The sequence below is a fragment of the Dipodomys ordii genome, unplaced genomic scaffold (genome assembly GCF_000151885.1).
Source record: "Dipodomys ordii isolate 6190 unplaced genomic scaffold, Dord_2.0 Scaffold8, whole genome shotgun sequence".
Taxonomy (NCBI): Eukaryota; Metazoa; Chordata; class Mammalia; order Rodentia; family Heteromyidae; genus Dipodomys; species Dipodomys ordii.
Window position 1 is genome coordinate 18690585 of NW_012267224.1, and position 5617 is coordinate 18696201.

General features: G+C 49.3%; 1 protein-coding gene across 1 annotated transcript in view; it reads right to left on the reverse strand.

Annotated features, from left to right (window-relative positions):
* Positions 1–5174, reverse strand: part of Ugdh (UDP-glucose 6-dehydrogenase) — a 55314-nt gene extending 50140 nt beyond the window's left edge. Inside the window, exon 1 of the mRNA XM_013008906.1 lies at positions 4919–5174. The gene's annotated coding sequence lies outside the window, so the exon portion shown is untranslated. The remainder of the gene's footprint in view (positions 1–4918) is intronic.
* Positions 5175–5617: the final 443 nt, after the last annotated feature.

Sequence of the window (5617 nt, forward strand, 5' to 3'; positions counted from 1 at the left end):
TCCTCAGGAATTGTTTGTTTCTGGAGTGTTCTACCTGTGTGTACAGATTAATGCCTATTCTAAGAGTTTAAAGATTCAAGTTTGCTTTATTTCTCTTTGCCCTCCCTCTAGGGAATGACATAGCAAAAAAGGCCCTTGCCAACGTCAGCCTTTCTATCTTGCATTTGCCAGTCTCTAGAACCAAGAAATTTCTGTTACATCTCAGGAATTGTTCTACAATAGAAAACAGACTTAAGTGTCCTCTATATGCTTAGCTTGGCTTCAGCAGATTTCTTTTAGGTATAGAGCTATCTTAAATTTCATTTCAACATTAATTTTTAAAAAAGGAGACAGAGAGAGTAAAGGTTTCTGTAATTACGAAAGATTTCACATAGATTTTCACTTTAAGTTCTTTCAAAATCATTTGTGAACTACTTTACTTGTGGCAACCGTCTATCTTTATTTCTGTCATCTTCTACTTTTCCATTCTACCCCTTCCACTTTCAGGCTTTAGATGCCCTACACATAGGGAAAGAGAAAACTGTACAGGTAGAAAAAGACTACAGTGGGGTCAGGTGCTGGTGATTCATGCCTGTAATCCTAACTACTCAGGAGGCTGAGATCTGAGGATCATAGTTCAAAGCCAGCCCAGGCAGAATAGTCCCTGTGAGACTCTTTTTTTTTTTTTTTTTGTCAGTTGTGCCTGGGTGTGCTGTCCCTCAGCTCTTCAGCTCAAGGCTAGCACTCTACCACTTGAGCCACAGCACCACTTCCGGCTTTTTCTGTTTATATGGTGCTGAGGAATCAAACCCACGGTCTCATGCATGCAAGCCAAGCACTCTACCACTAAGCCACCTTCCCAGCTGCCCTGTGAGACTGTTATCGCCAATCAATCACTCAAAAACCAGAAGTGGCACCATGGCTCAAGCCCTAGCCTTGAGCACAAAGAGGCTCAGGGACAGTGCCCAGGCCCTAATTTCAAGCCCCACAACCAACAAAAGAAAAGAAAAAGAAAGACTACAGGAAAAAGAGTGAGAGGAGGGATGAAATTGTTCAAAAGGAAATACACATTTTACCTGACTTAGGTAACTGTAAACCTTCTTTATATCACCTTAAACTACTAGTAATTTTTTTTTTTTTTGGTTGGTGGTGCGGCTTGAACTCTGGGCCTGAGAGCTGTCCCAGCACTCTTCAGCTCAAGGTGAGCACGCTACTACTTGAGCCACCCTGCCACTTCTGGTTTTTTGATGGTTAATTGGAGATAAGAGTCTCTTGGACTTTCCAGCCCAGGCTGGCTTTGAACTATGATCCTCAGATCTCAGCCTCCTGAGAAGCTAGGATTACAGGCATGAGCCACAGGTACATGGCTATTAATAAAAATTTTTTAAGAGTATATGTTTTGGGGTTTTTTGTGTTTTTTTTTGGGGGGGTCCGGTCGTGGGGCCTGAACTCTGGGTCTGGGCGCTGTCCTTCAGCTCTTTAGCTCAAGGCTAGCGCTCTACCACTTGAGCCACAGCACCACTTCCAGGTTTTTTCTTTTTTGCTTATGTGGTGCTGAGGAATCGAACCCAGGGCCTCAGGCTTGCAAGGCAAGCGCTCTACCACTGAGCTACCTTCCCAGCCCAAGAGTATATGTTTTGTAAAAAGACTACATTACAAGCACTAAGTGGCTAACAGAGGAACTGTCTGAGAATTAATAAGCTTATCAGTAATCACTGTAGCTGTCCCCACCTTTACAAGAGGGAAGATTGGCATCTGGCTTGAGAAAAATTGTTTCTACTAGTTCCAGACACACACACACACACACACACACACACACAGCTGGTTGCTGACTGCTCACCTGTAATCATAACTACCAGGAGGTTGAGATCTAAGAATCACATGTGAATGAAGCCAGTGGTAGAGTGCTAGCCTTGAGCACAAAAACTCAGGGACAGCACCTTAGTTCAAGCCTAGGCCTGACACACACAAACAAGAGAGTCTATCAAGTCTGATAGGCAGGCCTGATAGAGCAGACCTGTAATCTCAACTCTGGGAAGGCTGACACAGAATTGGGAGATCCAGGCCAGCAGAAGTTACAAAGTGAGTTCTACCATGAAACTGTCTCAAAATAGCAAAAACAACCTGTAACATCTCCGTTAAGAGAGGGTCTGCTAACATTCATGGAATAAACATAGATCCAATGTCTACTTGCAGGAACTCCTGGGCTTAAGGAGTTCACAATTTAAAAAGATGGATCAAGGTTGCTATCCACTACTGTTCACAAGTATATTCTCAACACCTCGAATGAGGGCCCTTCCACAGGAATTAGTTAAATGAATAACTCTTCATAAGGTCAACTTGCAGACTTCTGTTTAAGTAGCTTTAGTTCACATAGCTGATCATAGAATTATTATTATTATTATTATTATTGTCGGTCATGGGGCCTGAGGTCTGGGTCTAGGTGCTGTCCCTCAGCTCTTCAGCTCAAGGTTAGTGCTCTACCACTTGAGCCAAGCAACACTTCCATTTTTTTCTGCTTATGTGGTGCTGAGGAATTGAACCCAGGGCCTCACGCATGCAAGGCAAGCACTCTACCACTGAGTCACCTTCCTAGCCACTGATCATAGCATTTTAAAGCAAGCAATCTGAGTACTATCATTATCATTCCCTTTCCTTTAGCTCCTTAAAGAACTTGAGCATGTTTCCCCAGAATCTTCTTATCCACTTGAGTGTGAGACCAGATTTCAGCTTCCCTTGCATACAGCAGCCAGCACAGTGCACTGATGGCAGGTGGACCTGTACTGCAGAACTGGATGTGTTTTAGGACTTCATTTTAGGTTCCTTCCTTGGTATTTTATACAAAGTGTGGCCTGCAGATCAAACTACTGAAGTAGGTGCTTGCACTGACCATGCAAAACCAATAAGCAATTCATGTGGAAGTTTCAACAAGAAATTTGAAGATGTGGCTTAAACATCCACAACAGATGTTTTCTGATTCCATTTTCTATTTCTACTTTCATATATTTATTTGGGGTTTTGTTGTTGTTTGTACATAACCTGGAGCTTGAACTCAGGGCCTAGGCACTGTTTCTGAGCTGCTTTTGCTCAAGGCTAGCATTCTACCACCTGAGCCACAGCTTTACTTTTGGTGTTTCTGGTAGTTTGGTGGAGATAAATGGCTCATACTTTCCTGCCCAGGCTAGCTTTGAACTTTGATCCTCAGATCTCAGCTCCTGAGTAGTTGGGATTATAAGCATGGGCCATTGATGCCTAGCTTCTTTTATGTTTTTTTTTTCCCAATCATGGGTCTTGAACTCAGGGCCTGGGCACTGTCCCTGAGCTTCTTTGCTCAAGGCTAGCGCTCTACCACTTGAGCCACAGCACCACTTCTGGCTTTTTCTGCTTATGTGGTGCTGAGGAATTGAATCCAGGGCCTCATGCATACAAGGCAAGCACTCTACCACTGAGCCACCTTCCCAGATTCCATTAAACTCTTATCTCCAATTAACCAGCAAAAAGCCAGAAATGAAGGCAGTGGTTCAAGTGGTAGAGTGTCGCCTTGGGCAAAAAGCTAAGGAGCAGTGCCAAGGCTCTGAGTTCAAGCCCTATTAACCGCCCCAAAATAAATAAATAACGCAATGAACTATCAATAGGGGAGAAAGAAATACATGGCTGGAGATGTAGTTCAATGGATAGAGCACCAGTGTAAACTTTTGGGTTGAATCCCAGCATAAAGTAAAAGGGAGAGGGGGCTGAGAAAGTGGCTCAGTGGTAGAGTGCTTGCTTGCCTTGTGTGCATGAGACCCTGAGTTCAATTCCTCAGCACCACATAAGCAGAAAAAGCCGGAAGTGGCGCTGTGGCTCAAGTGGTAGAATGTTAGCCTTGGTCTGAAGAGCTGAGGGATAGCGCCCAGGCCCAGAGTTCAGGACCCAGGATTGGCAAGAAAAGAGAGAGAGAGAGAGAGAGACAGAGAGACAGAGAGAGACAGAGACAAAGACAGACACAGAGAGACAGACGCAGAGACAGACAGAAAGACAGAGAGAGACAGAGACAGAAAGGGAGAGGAGAAGAGGGGGAGAGAAGAGGGGGATAAGGGGAAAAAAGAGCTTGCACAAATGCACAGTGAAAGAAAACCAAGGTTAGGTTGTCTAGCACTTAAGACCAGATGCTGGGAAGTCAAAAACACATCTCAGAGCGGACAGTCAACTCTTTCATTTTACATCTCCAGAACCCTTCTGAAGAAACACCACATTACTGTTCTTTTTCATAGGGGATTTGAAGAAACTCAAAGGCTCACTGTGTCTCTGAGGTTAGCGGACAGACAGCCACTCCTCTATATCCATGAGCAGCTCTCTACCACTGAACCCCTATTCTACATCATTGAATCCCACTAAACCCGTATTCTACATACCGGAATACCCAACCCTACTTAATCATCTGATGAGTAGAACCTACAATTTTTCAAGATCTCACACAAACACGGTCTCCAAAAGCCTCCAAGGAAGTCTTTTCCTGACTTGAGGTGAACAGATCTCTGGGGCAGCGGCCCACGGTGAACTGGTGGGCAGCACACACGGCAGAGTTTGGATTTCGTCCTCACACTAAGAGGGGAGGCCAGGGAAAAGCGGGGCCCTCCCCCACGCCCCCTCAAGAGCAGATCTAACCCCACACAAAAGACCAGGGCCCCGAGACCCCAGGGAGGTCCCGTGGAAAGGATCGCTTCCTTCCATGGGCATTCGCTTTCCGAAACAGAGGGGAGATGTCATTGATCTCTCCAAGTGCTGTGCTGAAATGGGAAAGGCTTCGTCTCGATGGAAAGGCCGAGGCAGCCCCCTCTCCAGGGCAGTCCTGATGCCTCCAGGGGTCGAGACGGTGAGCCCGGGCGGCGCGCGCTGCCCGCCGCTGCCTGCACACCCCGCTTCCCCGCCCCTGGCCCGGCCGGGGTGCGGCGCTTACCCGCTTTTCAGCCCCGACGCGACCCCCGACAGCGTTTTCCTCCCGACCGTGCTGCAGCAGCTTCTGCAACCGCGCTGGGCTCCGCAGGATGGGCCGGGACCCACGTACCTCGCTCAGGCTGCCAAAGGCCGCACCCCGAGCCCCTGGCCCGCGCTCGTATTTAAAGGCTCTGGCCCGAGAAGGCGGAGGCTTCATTCCCCGGCAGCCAGGCCCTCCAGGACTCTGCTCCCAGCCCCACCTCCCGCCATGCGAGGCCCGGGGCTGAGGGGCGTGGCCTCACGGGGGCATGGCCTCGGGGTGGAGCCACGCCCAAAATCGAGCGGGGCGAATCCGCTGCGGCCACCGCGGAGGCTCCGCCCCTTCCGCGAGTGGCGCTGGGCGGTACCGCGTGGGTCCGCTGGGCCCGGGGAAAGGGGAGGGAGATGGCAGCGCTTGGAGTGGGCCGGGGCCAGTTCCAGGGTGCCGGGCAGCGGAGGGGCTGGGCCTCGTCGCGAAGCTCTGGCTCCTTCCCTGCCACGTTGTCCTGGCAGGTCGTCGGTGCAGAGACGTGTCGCCCACCGCTGGAGTCAGGGGGGCAGTGTGGTGAGCGGGCTGCGCGCCGAGAGGACCGGAAGGTCCCGCCCCGTTCCGGTCCCGCAGCAGCCTGGGGCGCCGTGCACTCTAGACGCGGCGCTGTAGTCCCGGCGCCGGCCCACCCCG